This window comes from Moschus berezovskii, chromosome 24, assembly GCF_049115385.1.
Source record: "Moschus berezovskii isolate FMDL1 chromosome 24, NW_MosBer_1.0, whole genome shotgun sequence".
Lineage (NCBI taxonomy): Eukaryota > Metazoa > Chordata > Mammalia > Artiodactyla > Moschidae > Moschus > Moschus berezovskii.
Genome location: NC_142483.1, coordinates 29215895 through 29235166, shown reverse-complemented (window position 1 = coordinate 29235166; position 19272 = coordinate 29215895). Strand labels below are relative to the sequence as shown.

At 38.5% G+C, this 19272-nt stretch overlaps 1 long non-coding RNA gene across 1 annotated transcript in view; it reads right to left on the bottom strand.

The window, feature by feature from the left end:
- LOC148774024 (uncharacterized) overlaps positions 1–8377 on the bottom strand; it is a 243295-nt gene extending 234918 nt beyond the window's left edge. The window contains exons 1-2 of the long non-coding RNA XR_016036137.1: positions 8244–8377; positions 6452–6549 (exon numbers count right to left, since the gene is read on the bottom strand). This is a non-coding gene — a long non-coding RNA (uncharacterized LOC148774024). The remainder of the gene's footprint in view (positions 1–6451; positions 6550–8243) is intronic.
- Between the last annotated feature and the right edge of the window lie 10895 nt (positions 8378–19272).

Genomic DNA, 19272 nt, shown 5'->3' with positions numbered 1-19272 from the left:
AAAGAGGTATGGGCCCTGGATTTTTGAGTCAAAGAGCTAGAAGTTTGGTGGAGGAACGAAAATGGACATAGAATAATGGGATCTGGTATTTTTAGTGACTGAAGCACATCTGAAACAAGGGACAGACTAGTGTGGGTGACAATAATCAGGAAGCTGACAGAAAAAAGGAATTTGAACCAAGACTGATTGGGAAGGTCAGACTAACAGAGCCAAAAGGAAAAAGTGTGGGTATCCTAGGAGGAGGCCTCAATGCGAGTAGAGAAACAGAAACAGACCTGACCACAGAGACAGATAGAAATGGGGAACAGGTCTTGCTTCAAGATTATTGGAAATCACTTGGTAGTTTCCACTGAAATTAATAATGTTCAAGGAGCCAGTTTCAGAAGAGAAATTATGAAATGAGCTGAGATTTTGTAATTCTGATGTCACATAAGATGTTTCAGAGTCTAGTGGAATTTAAGAAGGGTTTGAATTCAATTTCTCCACCCATTTTCTTAATCCAGGGCAGTCATGGGAAGATATCAACCCAGTTTTTTCTTCACAAGAGATGTATGCATGCAATCTTTCCTCCATCTCCAGAATAAAAAAATAAATAAAAGCCATTTGAAACTGATGGTAGCTACCATTATGTTTCAAGATGAGAACGTTAAACCAAATTGAACTTTAATCGTCTTACAAGCCTTTTAGTTGTGCACCAGATCAATCAGCATCTATGAATTCTTTTATGATATTCTTGAGAAACACCCTGGGAAGACGAAATGAAATGGTGAGATGCTCACATCCAAAGGGTCCTTACTTCATCTGGTCAATTAGAATTGCCTTTGGAATTTATGATGCAAGTACTACATAGATTTTGCAGTAAGAAAGGATATTAGCCTCATAAATGTTCCCAACTGAAAGGCCAAAAGAACCAGGGCGGGGGTGGGGAGGGAAAGACTATTAGAAATAAACCAGTCATCTCACTCTCTTCTAAACTGGCTGCCACAATACAATTCCTTAACAAAATCCAATTATATATATTTGGGGGCCAGTGGAGGACATCATGGTGTCATTTGAGTCTTCTGAGTTTCTGTAGAGAACCAGTTTCGCAGAAACTTTTGTATATTCCAGCCTCAACTAAAGGACAACAGATGATTGGAGGAACAAAATCTTTAAGGTTGGCAAAGACAAAAGCCTCTTCTTGTTAATATGTTGCCTTCCAGCAAGCACTACTTCTCAGCAGGTGACATGAGACTCTGTCACCTACCATGATGGCTAAACAGGTTTAGATCTCAAAGTCTTTCTTCTCCTTGATAGAGACTTCTTCTTTAAAACTGTTGATGAAGATTTCACAGGTTTCTTTGAAAATAATTATTAAAAAAGAAATGGCTCCCAGGCTTTACCCATGCATAGCAATAAGCCTCAGCTACAAGCAAGGTTTTTAAGTCAAGAATTTTCATTCCAAAACACAGCTTTGTAGAAATACATTAAAAAAGACCTTATTAATTGAAGCAGGCTACAGGCCAATTATTTCAATGGCTTAAAAACAATTCCAAAATAATAAAATATACAATAGTGCTTATTTTTTCCTGTTACTATCACCACAATCTTAGAAAATCTTTGAGGCACTGCACCAAAAGTAACTTGGATCTTTAATGACATTTTTTTTTTTTTGGTTGTGCCACACAGTGTATGGGATCTTAGTTCCCCAACCAGGGATCAAAGCCAGGACCCCTGCAATGGGAGCACAGAGCCTTCACCACTGGACTGACACTGAAGTCCCTCTACTGACAATTAATTACAAAAAATCAACGGGGGAGGTTTGAAGAGTAAAGAAAATGTAACCAGGTATAGTGTACATTCATTTGCATTATTTAAATAAGCTATGTTTTTCTTAAAGCTCCTTTAGTATTTTGCCACAGATGTTTTGTTTTATAAGTGGATAAATTTTATCATTTTCACAGACTAAAAATTTTAAATGTAAGATAGGCAAAATGGTTACCTACTGAATGGGAGGAGATACTTGCAAATTATATGACAGATAAGGGGTTAATATAAAAATATTCAAAGAATTCACATAATTCAACATCAAAAAAAACAGGTAGTGGATCTGAATAGATATTTTTCCAAAATACAGATGGCCAACAGGCACATGAAAAGATGCTCAGCACCACTAATCATCAAGGAAGTATAAATCAAACCCACAATGAGATATCACCTCACACCTGCCAGAATGGCTATTACCAAAAAGACAACAAATAATCAATGTTGATATGGAGGAAAGGAGACCCCTGTGCATAGTTGGTGGGGATATAAATTGGTGCAGCCACTGTGTTTTAAAACAGGATGGAAATTCCTTTAAAAACTGAAACTAGAACTACCATAAGATCCAGCAATCAGTCTTTTCAGTGAGTCAACTCGTCACATGAGGTGGCCAAAGTATTGCAGTTTCAGCTTTAGCATCAGTCCTTCCAATGAACACCCAGGATTGATCTCCTTTAGAATGGACTGGTTAGATCTCCTTGCAGTCCAAGGGACTCTCAAGAGTCTTCTCGAGCACCACAGTTCAAAGCATCAATTCTATATATATATATACACACACATATATATGAATACTGGAATATTACTCAACCATAGGCAAAAAGAAATCTTGCCATTTGCAACAACATGGATGCACCTGGAGGGTATTGTGCTAAGTGAACTAAGTCAGACATAGGTAGACAAATACTGTATGATTTCAGTTATATGTGGAATCTAAAAAACAAAAGAAATGAATAAACACAACAAGACAGAAACATAGCTATAGATACACAGAATAAACAGGTGGGTGCCAGAGGGAAAGAGAGAAAGGAAGGAAGAAATAGGTGAAGGAGACCAAGAGGTACAAACTTCCAACTGCAAAATAAATTACTCATGGTATAAAATGCACAGTGTAGGGACGATAGTCAATAACTACATAATATTTTTTATGGTGGCATATCGCAACTAGATTTATCATGGGGATTGTTTTGAGGCGTGTAGAAATTCCAAGTCACTATGTTGTGAAACAGCAATGAACATAGTACTGTAAATCAATTATACCTCAAAAAACAAACAAACTCATAGAAAAGGAAACCAGATATGTGGTTATCAGACATGGGGGTTGCATGACGGAAGAATAGAATGAAGGCAGTCAAAAAGTATAGATAATCCAGTTTTAAGATCAATAAGTACAAGTGATGTGATGTATGACATGATAAATATAATTAACATTTCTGTATTTTACATATGAAAATGAAGAGCAAATCCTACATTTTGTTTTTTTCACTACAAAATGCTTTTTCCATTTCTTCTGTTTTGTGCCTGTATGAGATGATGGTGTTCACCAAGCTTATTGAGTCAGTCATTCATGATGTAAGTCAAATCTTTATGCTGTACACTTTAAACTTAATACAGTGCAGTATGTCAATTATACCTTAATAAAACTGAAAGAAAAAACTGAGGTAAATAATTACAAAAAGACCAAACAGTTCACAAGGCTAAAAGACAGACCATATACTAGCTTCTTTCTTGAAAAGTAAACATATTTAACAGAAATAAATGAATATCTAATACCAAAAAAATGCACATTCTTAATTGAAAACAAAAACTCATTGTACTAACTGTAAAAGCAGGAGATGTGCTTTACGCTGCCTCTTACTGAAGAAGATCCCGCATATCCTTCCTTTCCTTTCCACCCTCTCCCCAAACACACATACACCACATATACACACCACATAATTACAAGAGATTCTTTCCATGAACCGATGATGTGGTGAAGAAAAAGCTGTCTATAGTCATTTCCCACGAAAAACAAAATGTCCACTTTTAGCTACCTCCTTGAAGCTAAGGCATCAGAATGCCCATGCTGAAATACAACTATTACACCTCAGAGGGTAGAACACTGCACTCACCATTAACAACTCATTTGTAACTTGGGCAATGGCAAGCCACTCCAGTACTCTTGCCTAGAAAATCCCATGGACGGAGGAGCCTGGTAGGCTGCAGTCCATGGGGTCGCTACGAGTCAGACATGACTGAGCGACTTCACTTTTTCTGCCTCTATGGAACTCAGAAAGTGTTCTAAATCCTCTATGGAACACTCATAAGTGTTCTAAATCCTTTCGTGGGTAAAAAACTCAGGTGTTTATACAACAATGCAAGTTCATATAGTTGCTGGGGAGGTGTTATGAAATGATGTCTGTCAAGAGCTTGCTTTGCCTCATGCCTCATGAATTGCAGAAGGGGTTCAATCAGCAGAAAATGCTTCTCTCTGGTGACTGTGATCACTCCTATCAGCTAACGGGAAGGGGCAGGACCCAAGATGGCCCAGTCAGATACGAAATTGGAAGGTATAAAGAAATGCACAGAAAAAAGCAGTGGAAGATAGGCAGTTTGAAAGATCTGGGTCCCTCACTGCAGTGGGGAGGGGACATGTCTAAGATAAAACTACCTCCTGATCAAGTTGGTCTGTAGCTAGGCCTGACTGGTGACTCACCTGCCACCTCCACAGATGCCACCATCTCCAGACTGGTGGGCAGGTGTCTTAGTCCATGTGGGCTGCTACAACAGACATATCACAGTCTGGGCAGCTTATAAGCAGCTGAAATTTATTTGCCACAGTCCTGGAGGTTGTAGAATCCAAGATCAAGGTGCTAGAAGATTCAGTGACTGATGTAAACCCCTTTACTGGTTCAGAGACATCCTTCTAGTGGTGTCATCAAATGGTGGAAGGGGCAAGGGTGCTCTCTGAGGTCTCTTTCGTAAGGGCACCCATTTCACTCACTTATGATCCAAACACTTCCCAAAGACCCTGCCTCTCATACCACCATCCTGAGAGTTAGGTTTAAACATAGGCATTTGTGGGGCATGAAAACATCACACTAGGGCAGTGAAGTTAGTAAAAGCAGACCCGTGCAAGTACAGAGCATTTGGATAATTTATTTCTACTCCTTAGACCATTTCCTGGGAAACGCTAAAGTTATACTCTTTCACCCAGGGTGCTCACAAGGAACAGAAACTCCCCAGAGATACTTCCTTGATCATTCAGTACATCTTACCCAGAGCATTTCATGGAATTAACAGTCTTCTAAACACTTGGGGAAATGTTTGGCAAAATCCCAAGATGGTTTTACATCTTGCTTTGCTCTTTTTACCTTAGATTATTTAGATTTGGTAATCCAAGTTCATATTATCTACTTAAGAGAGAAATTTAGAAACCCTATAATCATTCTTAGTCATGCTGGAATGACAGTTAGGACGCAGGGCTCAGGATCTTTAACAAAAGCCACAAGTCCTTGAGAGATACAGAGAGATGGACAACTCATACAGAATCACACACTTCTGTGAAAAAGCCCTTTTCTTACACTCCACTGTTGACTCTTGAAGATTAAGGCCATTAGTTACACTGGGTGTTAGAGGAAGATCAGCGGGACTGACTCTGTGTGTAAACGTATGCTAACTGGCACCCTAACTGGCACCTTTCCATATCTTTGGAGAAGGTGGTCACAGGTGGATGCCACTTTGGTGTGTCCATTCCCACCTCAACCCCACAGAACAGAACCAATGTATCTGGATTTGGCTGGAAGGCATGCACTCAGAGAAAGGTTGTGGTTTTGCCCAGACTACAGACTATTGTATCAAAGAACAATAAATGTTATGTACTGAGGAATGAGGGAGCATGGTCCTCAGACACAAGCAGTTTCTCCAAAGTCTCCTCATTATGGACAAAGGTTGACTTTGCCTGAAGAATGAGGATGTGTTTTATCTTCCTTTTAGATACCTTTATATTTTGAGGAAGAAGATACTCTGATTCCCTCTGTCCTGTAGATAAAATCCTGGGTGCCAGACCCGCACAAGGCCCTAAGAGTAGGAAGCCCCCTCTTCCCTTTGGAAACAGGAGATGCTATGGGTCGTAAGAGGGCTTCCCTGGCAGATCAGTTGGTGAAGAATCCACCTGCAATGCGGAAGGCCCGGGTTTGATCCCTGGGTGGGGGAGATTCCCTGGAGAAGAAATGGCAACTCACTCCGATACTTTTGCCTGGGAAATCCCATGGACAGAGAAGCCTGAAAGGCTATAGTCCATAACTGAGCAGCTAAACCACACCACCATGGGTCATAAGCCTGGAGTCAAGCCTGTATCACTGCCATCAGAGCAGAGATGCCCTTCTTGCGACTAAAGCCAACACAGAGGAAAACAGACTTGCAAGATGTAAAAGTAACATTTCCAGATGAGCATGTCAGGATACCTCTGAAATACAGCCCTCTAAAATTTCAGACTATAGTAACAGTAATGTCTTTTCTGCTTAAGCTAGTTTGAGTTGAGTTTCTAAAGCTTCAATAAGAAAGTGACTGAATAATCCACTCTTATTCTTAAAAATTCATGCAAAATTTGCATTCTCCTTCATAATACATCCATGTTTATTTTAAAAGAAAAATATGTTAAATTATTTACCTTTGAGTAGAGCTGACTTTCTCGGAAAATCTGCCATGTTTATACAGTGTCTTCTAACCCCCCTGACTCATTGCTGAGGATCCCAGTTTTGGGGCTGCCTGGTTGTGGAAGAAGAATGCAATAGTACCTTTTTAGTTCTTTTGATCTTAACTATCCTGAAGGCAAAGAAAGGACACGTCAAAGAAGATGAAGAAGAATTACATTCTAGGGAGGCTTACACATCAACTCCTGGCCTTCTCTGCCTGGAATCCCATTGATTGCCATAAGGCTAAAGTTTACTGAGCCCTTACTATGCGCCTTATGCTTTATATGTATTATCTAAGTTCTCATAAAACTTGAGGCAGTTACCATTATTATCTCTACTTGATGGATGAAAGGGCATTGAGATTCACTCAGATTTAAAAACAATGTACATGATCACAAACTTAAGAACAGCGCCATAATCAAAAGCGAACAAATCATCACCACCATTATCACCATATATATTATGTTCTAGGCACTGCTCAAGTATTTGACGTAAATAACTCATCATTTAGAGACTATTATCCTTTCATTAAAAATGGAGAGACTAAAGTTAACTGACTGGCTTAAAATGTCATAGTGAGTATGTTCCAAAACCAGACAGTCCTGCTCCAGAGCCTACAAATTTGTCTAATGTACTACCTTCTTTACTAGGCCTGGATGAAAGGAGAAACGGCTTCTTCTAAAGTAAAATAGTCCCCAGCATTCTCATGCCATCCCACCCATCCATGTAAAAAGCTAGAACTTCTAAGAAGCCAAAGCAATCATGACTTCCCATTGAAAACTAAGAGTGAGAAGCAGAAAACTTGCCATTCAAAACCTCACCTGTCCCTACATGAAACTCAAAGTTGTACCTTCTAAACTGTGAGCTGATACCTATCCTCTGGATTGACTGAGGCAGTGAGCTCCTCTTGTAGGTAGAGTGGAAAGGTTGCACCTCTTTTCAACTGCTGCTGTAACAAATACCACAAACTTAGTGGCTTAAAAAAAAAACCACCTCACATCTATTATCTTATGGTTCTGGAAGTCAGACATCGAAAAAGGGCCAGTAGGGACTTCCCTGACGGTCCAGTGGTTAAGACTCTGCCCTTCCACTGCTGGGGCCACAGATTCAATTCCTGGTTAGGGAAGTAAGATCCCTCATGCCGCAAGGCATGGCCAAAAAATAAAAAAAACTAGCTAAATAAAGTTTAAAAATAAAGGGATTTCTCCGATGGTCTGGTGGCTGGGAGTCTGCCTTCCAGTGCTGGAGACGCAGGTTTGATCCCTGGTGGGGAAATTGGGCCCATGGGTCACAACTACTGAGCCTGCGCGCTCTGCAGCCCACATGCCAAGAAGAGAGGAAAGCCTGCAGGTTGCAACGGAAGATTATATATGCCGCAGCTGGGACCTGATGTGGCCAAATAAACAAATACATAAATATTTTAAAAAATTAAATGGGTTAGCAGGGTTGTGTTCCTCCTGGAGATGCTAGGGGAGAATCTGTTTCCTTGCTTATTCCAGCTTCTAGAGACTGCCTGTAGTCCCTAACTCACCATCCTTTCCTCCATTTTCAAAGTCAGTGGTGTAGAATCTTCTCATCTCTACTGCCTCTCTTTCTCTTATAATGACCCCAGTAACTACAGTGGACCCATCTGGACCATCCAGGACACCATCGCGAGGTTCCTAATTTCATCACATTGCAAAGGCCCTTTTGCCATGTCAGCTATCCTCTCCACGGGTTCCAGGGATGAGGACCTGCATGCTCTAGAGGAGCTACTATTCTACTCACCACGGTAGGCAGAGGAGGTGTCAGCACCCGCAGTGGCCCACAGACACTGCCTCTAGAAAATAAATCCGACCTCAGGATTTCAGCGTTCCATCTCTCTACTCCAACCCTGCATCTTGGGGTGGAACTAGCCAGCCCTGTTTGCTCAGTCTGGGAGGAATCTAAGACAAAGGGGTGGAGACAGTTCCCACAAGGATCCTTGTCTCTTCCAGGTCAAAGGTCACACTGCCTTTTAACCCAGAGCACTGCCATTTATGGTTGCCAGGATGCAATCACCTGCGGGGAATTAATTTCATCTACTTCTTTCAGAATAAGTTTCCACAGGCCTCTCTTCGATAACTGTGTTTAAAAACACAATATGAACAGTGATTATTTCCTTGTTTAGCTCTGAGATCACTGTGCTTTCCACGCTTCATAATAGTAAGTGATTTATCTGTTCTATAGCTTGTTTCTTGGATTCCCTCCCAGGTCATGTTGAAATAGGCATTATCAGATTTTCCCAGTCTGTTTTCTTTGCTATTAGAGAAAAGAAACTGATATACCCACAGTTTTCTTTTCAGATACTTCTCAACCAATTGACTTCATTCCTATCATTAAAAAATTAATAAATCTATGTTCTTTTAGTCTTGCATACAACTCTGAGATCTTTTCCCTCCCTTGAATTTTGGAGTAAATGAAAGCAGACAGGGACCAACACAGGCTTTTGTTAAGATTACAGACAAATTATGTACATTATGAATGACTAACAGAAAAATAAAGAATAAAAATTCCCCCTACAAATACATTGGACTGGGGAGAAGAAAAGCCCTAAATTTAAGAATTCCATTGGTCAGACTCTTAACGACAGGTACTTTTAAAACTTTTGGCCAAATGCTTAGGTATTCAAAGGAGATCTAGAATGGAGTTAGTAGGGAGAGCAAAGGAAAAGTGGATTGCTTTTCTCGTAAGAGAATGAGACACTTGCTGGTTTTATTTTTACTTTTTTTAAATCTTACAAAGCAGCTGTGCATAAATGTAAATAATGGTCTTGCAACAAACTTTAGAAAAACAGGTAATGAGCCAGATTTGGCCTATGGGTCATAGTTTACTAGCCTCTGATCTAGTTCTTGAAGCCAATTAATTCTCCCCCATTCTTGACATGTTTTTTTCTTTTTTGCTTGAGCTAAATCAAGTCAGGGTACTGAATGAAACTCTATTTCAGTAGAACTGGTTTCCTTTGTGTTGCAATTAGAAACATTAATGTGAGGTGTCCTCATTATACTGCCAAGGGATCTGAAATACAAAAAAGGTTAAGAACCTCTGAGTAACACACCAAAGTGTAAAAATGAGTATGAGTACTCTGCATATACATTTCTCAGGAGCCAACTATTCCTGAGAGATTATATGTGATGAAATTATAAATAGGTTATTAAAAGTTGGGGAGGTTTAACAGAAACCATAAGACAGGAAAACAAGATCAATGAGAGTAGCATCCATCCTCTCCTCGGTGCTATGGTAAGAACATCAGTAGAACAGGACAGGCCCAGGGCTAAGCCCAAGTGGCATTTCTCATAGTAAAGCATGATTGTATTCTGGCTGACAGTCAGCTTCGGAGCAGGAACTCATATGGATTCTGTTAAGCACTGAGTCCTGGGCTCGAATCCCATGTTCATCTCTAGGTAGCTGTGGGTCCTGGGACTACCTACTTGATATCTGTGAGTCTCAGTTTCCATCTCTGTCAAACGTCACACAGCTCGTAAGGATAACAAAGGACAAAATGCAGTTAAAGAAGGGCAGGCACTTCTCTCGCTCTCCTTTTCGCTGTGGTTATTGGCTTCCTAATGACTACCAAAAACAAGAGGCGGGAGCAGTCCACAAATGTGTAGAAGCACCCAGCTTCTCATTTCGCATTTCAGGTTTTTATTAAGCAAACTGATAAGACTTATATTCTGTAATTGGTACGTGTTCTTCTTTTTGCCTAATGACACTAATCTGTTTTTATCTGAGTCATTTAACCACATTTCATGATCAGCACAGGCAAGGTTTTAGGGATTTAAATCATTTGTTTGATGTTTTCGCTTTTAGGCATGTTTGATTATTTATTAAAATCGATAAAATCAGCTGTGTCAACTAGTTATTAAAACTATAATTCTTTTATTGGCTAATACCAGGAGGGCTGAAGCAAATGAAAAACTAAAACATTACATGAATTCTTGATTACAAAGCCAAGCTTCTATAGGGGTGGCCTACATACTTTGCATTAACTGCAGCCTGTTTAGAACAAGTCTGTTCTATCTTTAGTCCATAAGGAAAGGACCAAGTGGGTAAGCATATGCGCGACTCATGTTCTAATTTATGCTTTAAAATAAATACAAGTTTGAAAGAAGCAATGTGTTCTGGTCTTTAGAAAAGAAATATGAAATACTTGCCAAGGGAGACGGGTGAATAGTATCCAAAGATGGCTTCCATCAATCCCTTCTCCCCACTTACAGGCACATCACTCCAACCATCAAGAGGTGGATGCTATTTCCCCTCCCCTGAATCTGCACCTGCCCTGTGATCTATTTTGACCAGTGGAATATGGTAGAAGTGACATTTGACCAGCTTTGTTCAAGGTCTTCAAGAGACCTTTAAGAGTCTCCACTTTCAATGTAGGGAGCCAGATGCCAAGCTCTAAAGATGCTTAGGCCAGCATACTAAACGGAGACAGCACGTGGAGAGAGAAAGGACATGGAGAAAGACAGAGAGGCAATGCCAGACACGGAAGTAACATCTTCGTGTACCTTTTGGCCCAGCCCACCCCATATGGAACAGAAGAACTGCTCAGATGAGCTCTACCAGAATTCCTGATGCAAATACTGCAAAAGATAATTAATCATGATTGTTTTAAGCCACTAAGCTCTGGGTTGCTCGGTTACCCAAAAATAGATAACTTAAATGAAGGCAGAAGGGATAAGGGAATGAACACAACTTTTGATCTAAGTGCTCAAAATAAAATATCTAGTTGAATGAGAATCCCCGGAGGTTTTGCTTACCTGGGATTATCTCAACCCTTCAAAGTTACCTCAAAAGAAAGCTCCTCTTATGAAACACTGCTAGGAAGAGAGAGAAATGCCCAAAGTGCCAATACAGTTGAGGAAAAGATGTTGGTCCAGGAGTTGGTTCAGGTCCAGTGGAGTCCATGTTCACTCCAGATCAGAGTGACTGGCAAGAATAACTAGTAGTATTAATAACGTGCTTGTTCATATAAAGAGTTAATTAATTAGCCATAGGCAGCACTTAGATGAGTTTGTTTCTTTGTGTGTGAACAAGAAACAGATAAGTTACCAAAAGCATACCTCATCCTTTAACCTCAGTTATGTGAATAATGTAGGCTCTCCTCATCTCAGAGTAGGGAAAAATGCACTTAACCTTGTAAGAAATTAAGTAGCTAAGACAAGAAAGAGAAAGGTAGTAAATATATAAAACATATGCAAATTAAAACAGTATAATACCACTATCACCTGTCAAACTGGCAAGTTAAAAAGACTTAATTCCCAATGAAGGCAAAGTAAAGGCATTTTTATTCTAAAAGACTAAAAGAATTTGTCACAAGCAGATACTCACTAAATAATATATTAAAGAGGGTTCTTTAAGTAGAAGAAAGATCATCCCAGATGAAACAACAAGATGCAGAAAAGAGTAAAAAGTAAAAAAACAGTAAATATGTGGATATGTCAAAGTGGATATTAAAGTTACAAAACAATAACACTCGTTTCATTTGCTTTTACAGTATATAAAATTCAAGTGCATGATGTCATATTAGTCAAGAGAGGGTAAATAGCAGCAAAGTGGTTAACATTAAAGTCCTCAGAATATCCATAAAGAGGTTTAAAAATAGTAGTGTTTGACTTTGTTAAGTCAAGGATGGGTAAAATAATCGTATAAATAATGAAAGAATATGAGTAAAACTCAAACTCCTGGAGAAAAATAAGAGACATTTAAGAACTCTTTACTTTAATTCATCTAATCTAACACCAAAAAATAAAGGGAAAAGAAGAGAGAACAGGTTGAACAAAATCATAGAAAATACTCTGCAATATATCAACAACTATATTAAATATATATGCACTAAATGCTCCATTTAAATGACAAAGACCACTCAACTGGATAGAAAAAAAAACAAAACCACTAAATCCAAGCTGTTTACAAGGTATAAATAAACAGTGTTGAAAGCAAAGGATTTTAAGGGAAAAAAAATGTTAGGCCATACAAACTAAAAGAAAGAAAGTTGTGAAGTAACATAAAATAAAATTTAAGTCAAAAACACTACTAGAGTTGAAGTAGTACAATTTAAATCATAAATATTTAACTCACTGGGAAAATACAAAAATTTTAAATCTCCGCAACTGATGGGGCTCAGGGCAAATTGCCTCAAAATATACAAAGGTTGCATACTGATTACTTTGAATCAAATTTACTTAAGAAACAGTTGGTACAAGAAGAACCCCCTGACCCTCCTTTGTTCCCCTGAAAGCAAGAAATCCAGCTTTCACAGGAAGGTATTGTCCCTATGCTGGGAGGATGGAGGGCATCCTCATTCTCCCGCTGAGATGGAGAATACAAAACCAAGAAAGTGTATAAGCTGACGTTGTTGCTTCATTATTTTGCAATGCCAACTGAAACCCCTTCGTCTTCACAAATCCTCATAAATACGATTCATGGTCTAAAAAGGGATACAGACAGACTACTCCAGTCTTAGGACCTATACCTAATAGACTTTTATACTTAAAATATTAAATTTTTTTTTCTCCTGTTAATATATCTTAAATAAACTTGCAAATTCCAGAAGATAATGAAGGACAGGGAAGTCTGGTGTGCTGTAGGCCATGGAGTCACAATGAGTCAGACATGATTGAGCGAATGAATAACATATAAACTTGATTATTATATCAGCTAAAAGAATCTAGATGGGTAGGGGAATATTTTTGCTCTCTTTACATATCTAACAACTGAACTTCAAAATATATGAAGCAAAAACTGGCAGAATAAGAAATAAATAAACCCATAATCATAGTAGGAAATTTTAACATATTAATATATTTCTCTATTACTCATAGTTCAAGTCAACAAAATCTGTAAGCATGTAGGTTTGAACAGCACAATTACCAAATTCAATTTAAAGAGAGTACAAAGAATACTGCCCCGAAATAGAGAAGACATTCTTCAAAGATACACATAAATGTAACCACAATCAATCACGTAATGGTCCTTGAGGCAAGTCCCAGCAAATTTCAAAGGGCTGAAATTATACAGAATATGTTCTGTCACCACTAGCAATTAAATTAGAAATCAGAGAAACAAAAGTTAAGTAGAAAATCTCATATATTGGGAATTTAAGAAATATATTTAGTGGCCTCTATTTCCAGATATGATGGAATTGCTTGTTGGTAACAATTCTCTTTAAAAACACCTCTAAAATTGAGGCAAAAAAAATAAAAAAAAGATGAGTAAATGTAATTCTACCACCGTGGGTGAGAAAACTGTAAGTGATTTGGCAGCTGGCTTTTCTTTGTTTTTATTTTCCAAGTTTCATAAATTCAGCGAGAATAATTTTTTCTATATTCATTAAGAATAACCTTTTCACTTAGCAACCACAGAGAGTTACTACAAATAAAGTATAACTACATTTTTTCCATTATTTACGTTCTCTGTCAGTAGTTACAACAGAACGATTATTCTCACGTAAGGGCCTTAGATACCATTTCATGCTACTAAAATTGTACATATCCTTTGAACCAACCATTTCATTTATGGAAATTTACCTTCTAAAGTATATTCACACATCTGTCTAAACACAGGTAAACAAGAACATATATTGTGTATAGATGTATACTCTAAAGCATTTGTTGTTGGGATACGAGAAACAAGGTCCATTAGGGGATTCTCAAATAATGGTAACACATGAATATAAACTTGGATATATACATCTTTCAGAAATTAAAGGATGATCTGTACATGCTGATAGACTGTATGTCTTTGATTAAACATCTTTGGTTGAAGCAGCAGAAATCAAATCTGGAGTACTCGAGCAAAAACAAAATGAACTGGAACATTATGAGTTGGTCCACAGAATGGCCCAGAGGCTGGAGAGCAGAAGAGGAACTGGCAACCCCTGACCACTCAGCACCTCAGGTATCACTCCATCATCCTCTTTGGTTGCTGGCAGTGGCCTTCAAATGCTTCACTCCTTTAGTCACTCTGGTTGAGATTCACTTTAAAGAGGGAGAGAGCAAGCTTAGGTTGCATATCTCACCCTTGGCTACCAGAAGACAAAGGACTTCATTTACATTCCCACAAGGAGTGTGCTAAAGAAGAAAGAGGTGATCCCACAAAATAAGATTAGGGAGCTATCTGGAAAGGAGCAAGAATATTGTACACCAAAAAATAAAGTGTGTCTTCTACATAATGTGAGAGTTAAAAAACAAAGGTACGTACATAGTAAGTCACCATTTGCATTTTTTTTAATAAGAGAATATATATTACAGATATATGTACAGAAGCTATTCTTAAAAACAAGCAGACAAACAAAACTAAAACCCCTCTAGAAACAGAATAGCAACTGTATCTCCCATTAGGGCCCTCAGTTCCATAAGATTAAAACTGTCTGTCCTTGGCTGTATTTTCAACAACACACCACAAGGCTCAGAATAAAAAGTTTCAGATTGAATACAAGAATGGAGTTCAAAGGAAGAGAAGAGGGGATCTGGGGGCAGGGGGAGAGAGAGAGACTGACTTTTCACACATTAATTTTTAAAAATCAAGTTTCTGTAGTCCTTTCACAGAAAAGAAGGTAAAGAGAATTAGTAATTACAATATACACATCTTTTTATTTGAAAATCCCTTCCTCTAGGAAGCTTGGGAAATGTTGTAATAGATGGTCAGCCGCACCCACTCTGCCCTGCGCCATCTCACTGTGTACGTGCCCAGGGAGAGTCAAGCAGAAAAGGCTGCATTGTCCAATGGAAAGAACCAGCTTCGGCAGGGGAAGCACCCCGCCCCTGCACAGCACACACTGCAACTCCGTCACTCCTGGGCCTCAGGAAAGAATGACTGTGGAAAGATAAATCAGTTCAGTTCAGTTCAGTCGCTCAGTCAAGGGTTATTTGGTCATCACGCTGGGGCTCCAGCTCTCTGGAAGTCTGCACTGATAGCAAAAACATTGCTGAGTGTCTAAATAACTTGAATGATATTAGGAAAGAGGCTCTGAAAAGAGGAAAACAATGGCTTGATGACAGCAAGCTGACAGTGGAACAGAATTTTGTGGGCTGAGATGATTGTAGAAGCAAACAATGGTGATATTGTCCTTCTGGTGTTATTGTTGTGCGATGCCGTAATTTATGGATGAAGTGGGATCTCAAACAAAATAAACAGACATGAATTTGTTAACTAATACAGTAAGCATAGAACATTCTGCTATGTGAGAAGAGAAATAAGAATGTTTTCTATACCTCTGCTATCTGCTAAACAGAAATATGTTTATATTTGGCATAAAGTCTTGCTTTCCATTGTTTTTGCTAGCTTTTCAAGAATATCCTTTTTCATTTAATCTTGAAAACAGATATAAAATGTGGGTGAAAGAGGAATACTGTCAACATGTATCACTATACAATTATTTTATAGTTTCACAACTTAAAAAAAAAAAAAGAGTGCATTTTACCAGCCAGAGAAAAATCTTCTGTAAAAGTGTCAACTAATTTACTCTCTTCTTTGAAAATGTAATGCCTCTCTAATCACAGATACTAAGGTAATGTGCTAGCAATAACACCAATAACTATTTCTCTGTCACAAGTAGTTCATGATGTCCTGTTGAACAATTTAGTTTCAATTACACATAGAAAAGCGGAACCATGTCTCTCTGAACTATAAAAAGTAGGTTTATAGCTCAGTAAGCACTGTTAGTGAAAAATTACCATTATTATTAAAAATTATTATTATTATTATCCATTATTACTCATGGAATTCTTAGATTAACCTTTACTAAACTGGACAGGAGACAAATTATGTACCTTACATATCAATGCTGGGAATACTGTCTGACACATGGTAAGGACCAGATATTTGTTGAATGAGTAAATATTTGATTTTTCTGTGAGCAAGGTATTGTTCTAAGTTGGGGATACATTTGTCAAAGACAAAACTAAGTCTGAGACAAAATTCACAAAGAGTATTTATTCATAAACTTGAAAGGGAATTTACAGGCTGTCACTTTCATTTCCGCAGGGATTCAAGGGTGCTAGAAAGGAGAGGAAGTTACGTTGCACAAGAAAGGAAAATCTAAGACAGCCTCTGATAGACAATGGTTCTATTAATACTAAGATGGGATCTTCAAAGCCCTGGGTTGGCCACCATTGGGCAAGTAAGCAACACAGGGACACTTGTTAAATAGATGCTGGGGGCAGAGAGTTTTCCATGCCAGTAATTTTCTGGTACATAAGATATTGAAAGCGGTATGCTGTTAATAGTCAAAATGATCATGGTGGTCTTGTATGAGAAGCTGCCTGCAACCTGGGCCCTCTTTCTGTCTCTCACACACACAAACAAATTTTGTCTCTACAAAGACAAAACATAAAACTCCTAAAAAAAAATCTAAAAATAAATAAGACATCAACTTCAAAATGGAAAAACCACTAATCACCCCCAAATCCTAAACGCAATAAAAGTAAGAATAATATCTCTTCAATTGTTCCTGAGAATTCACCTGATAGAAGCAAACTTGCTTTTTTATTCAAACCTTATGTAATCACAGATGTGGTCTCAAGACAAAGGTAAACAAATTCTATTCTTTCCTGAAATTTACATCATGTCAGTGAAACATTTTCCTGAAGACAGTAGAGCCTGCTTTCCATAGGTGTTATCATGTTTACTGTGCAAAATAACCACCTTTAAAAAAAAGCCTGCAAACATTATTTAGAAGTTAACCGCAAGGATTCTCAACTTTTCAATACCTAAGTCTTTATTTATTAATTTATGAAAATGCCATGGGGAGGGCAGTATTAGTGACCATGGGAAATTTTAAGAAATTAAAGAGACCTCTGGCTTGGTTCCCAGAAAAAAAATGTCAGTCCCTGCACAGAAAACCAGGCGAAAGATAAAAAGATTCCATTATATCTATAATACAATCTTCTTATGGCTTTAGTACAAGTTTCTTCTCTGCTAACAGAAGTCCCTGCAGAAGGTTTAAACAATCCCAACAATTTCATTATGTGAGCGTAGCTAAATCCAATAAAGTAAAAAGGCCTACAGAGCCTTCCCATATGCTCAATTCCAGACCTTTTCCTTCTCCGGGAGTCAGAGAACTCGCTGGCTGGAAACTGATTCTCTCCCGATTGCCTGGAGCACAAATCTTGCTTTGTTGACATCAACGCGAGCTCTCCTGAGGACACACAAAGAAAAGAAGCAGCTATTAGAATTTCTCGTGACCCTGCTCCGAGCCAAATCCAGCTTGGCTTAAATGAATGAAAATGCTTGTTACGTGGCCCAAGAAACTACTTTGTCCATTTGAAAATTAATTAGACCGTAGCTAGATGAACAACCTTAAGATGCTTTCACAATGTTCGTAGATGGATGACCTTGGCAGAGTTCCCGATTTTAACAAGTTTACCCTAAAGCAAAAACATGGCCTTTTGGCTGAGCTAGTGCCTACAATTATAATGCTTTCCTGAGTGGTAGCCAAGCGCTCAGCACAATCCCATCAGAAAAGGAAAGTTAAGAAGAAAGCAGTTAAAACTTTCACATGCAGTTGTAATAGAAGATGTTCTTGAAGGAAAGTTTATGTCTCTATGAGCCAATTTAGTTACCCATTTCACAGCTGGACTGGGAGAAAATGTTAAAATCTTGTACATACCATGATCCACTCTCGATTAAGACTCCTTGAGGGTAGAGATTCTGTTGCTCCTTGTGGTGCTTTAAGTATAAAGGGACCACAGGGTTGGTAGACTGACTGAAAGAATAAAACACAGACCCACAAGTTAATCTGTTTTTCAAATGTCGAGTTGAGGGTGTTCCTGAATGGCTACGGATCACCTTTGGGTATAAGATTCTGATCCACTCCACTCATAAAGATAGTAACAGTTACTTTATAAAGTAATCTACATTGAGGAAGATCTTTAATAAATATTAGGTATGACAATATAGAATAGCAAGGAGAGATGAGAAAGCCTTCCTCAGCGATCAATGCAAAGAAATAGAGGAAAACAACAGACTGGAAAAGACTAGAGATCTCTTCAAGAAAATTAGAGATACCAAGGGAACATTTCATGCAAAGATGGGCCCAATAAAGGACAGAAATGATATGGACCTAAAAGAAACAGAAGATATTAAGAAGAGGTGGCAAGAATACACGGAAGAACTGTACAAAACAGATCATCACGACCCAAATAATCACAATGGTGTGATCACTCACCTAGAGCCAGACATCCTGGAATGTGAAGTCAAGTAGGCCTTAGGAAGCATCACTACGAACAAAGCTAGTGGAGGTGATGGAATTCCAGTTGAGCTATTTCAAATCCTGAAAGATGACACTGTGAAAGTGCTGCACTCAATATGCCAGCAAATTTGGAAAACTCAGCAGGGGCCACAGGACTGGAAAAGGTCAGTTTTCATTCCAATCCCAAAGAAAGGCAATACCAAAGAGTGCTCAATCTACCACACAATTGCACTCATTTCACATGCTAGTAAAGTCATGCTCAAAATTCTCCAAGCCAAGCTTCAGTAATACATGAACCTGAACTCCCAGATGTCCAAGCTGGCTTTAGATAAGGCAGAGGAACCAGAGATCAAATTGCCAACATCCGCTGGATCATCAAAAAAGCAAGAGAGTTTCAGAAAAACATCTGTTTCTACTTTATTGACTATGCCAAAGCCTTTGACTGTGTGGATCACAATAAACTGTGGAAAATTCTTAAAGAATTGGGAATACCAGGCCACCTAACCTGCCTCTTGAGAAACCAGTATGTAGGTCAGGAAGCAACAGTTAGATCTGGACATGGAACAACAGACTGGTTCCAAATAG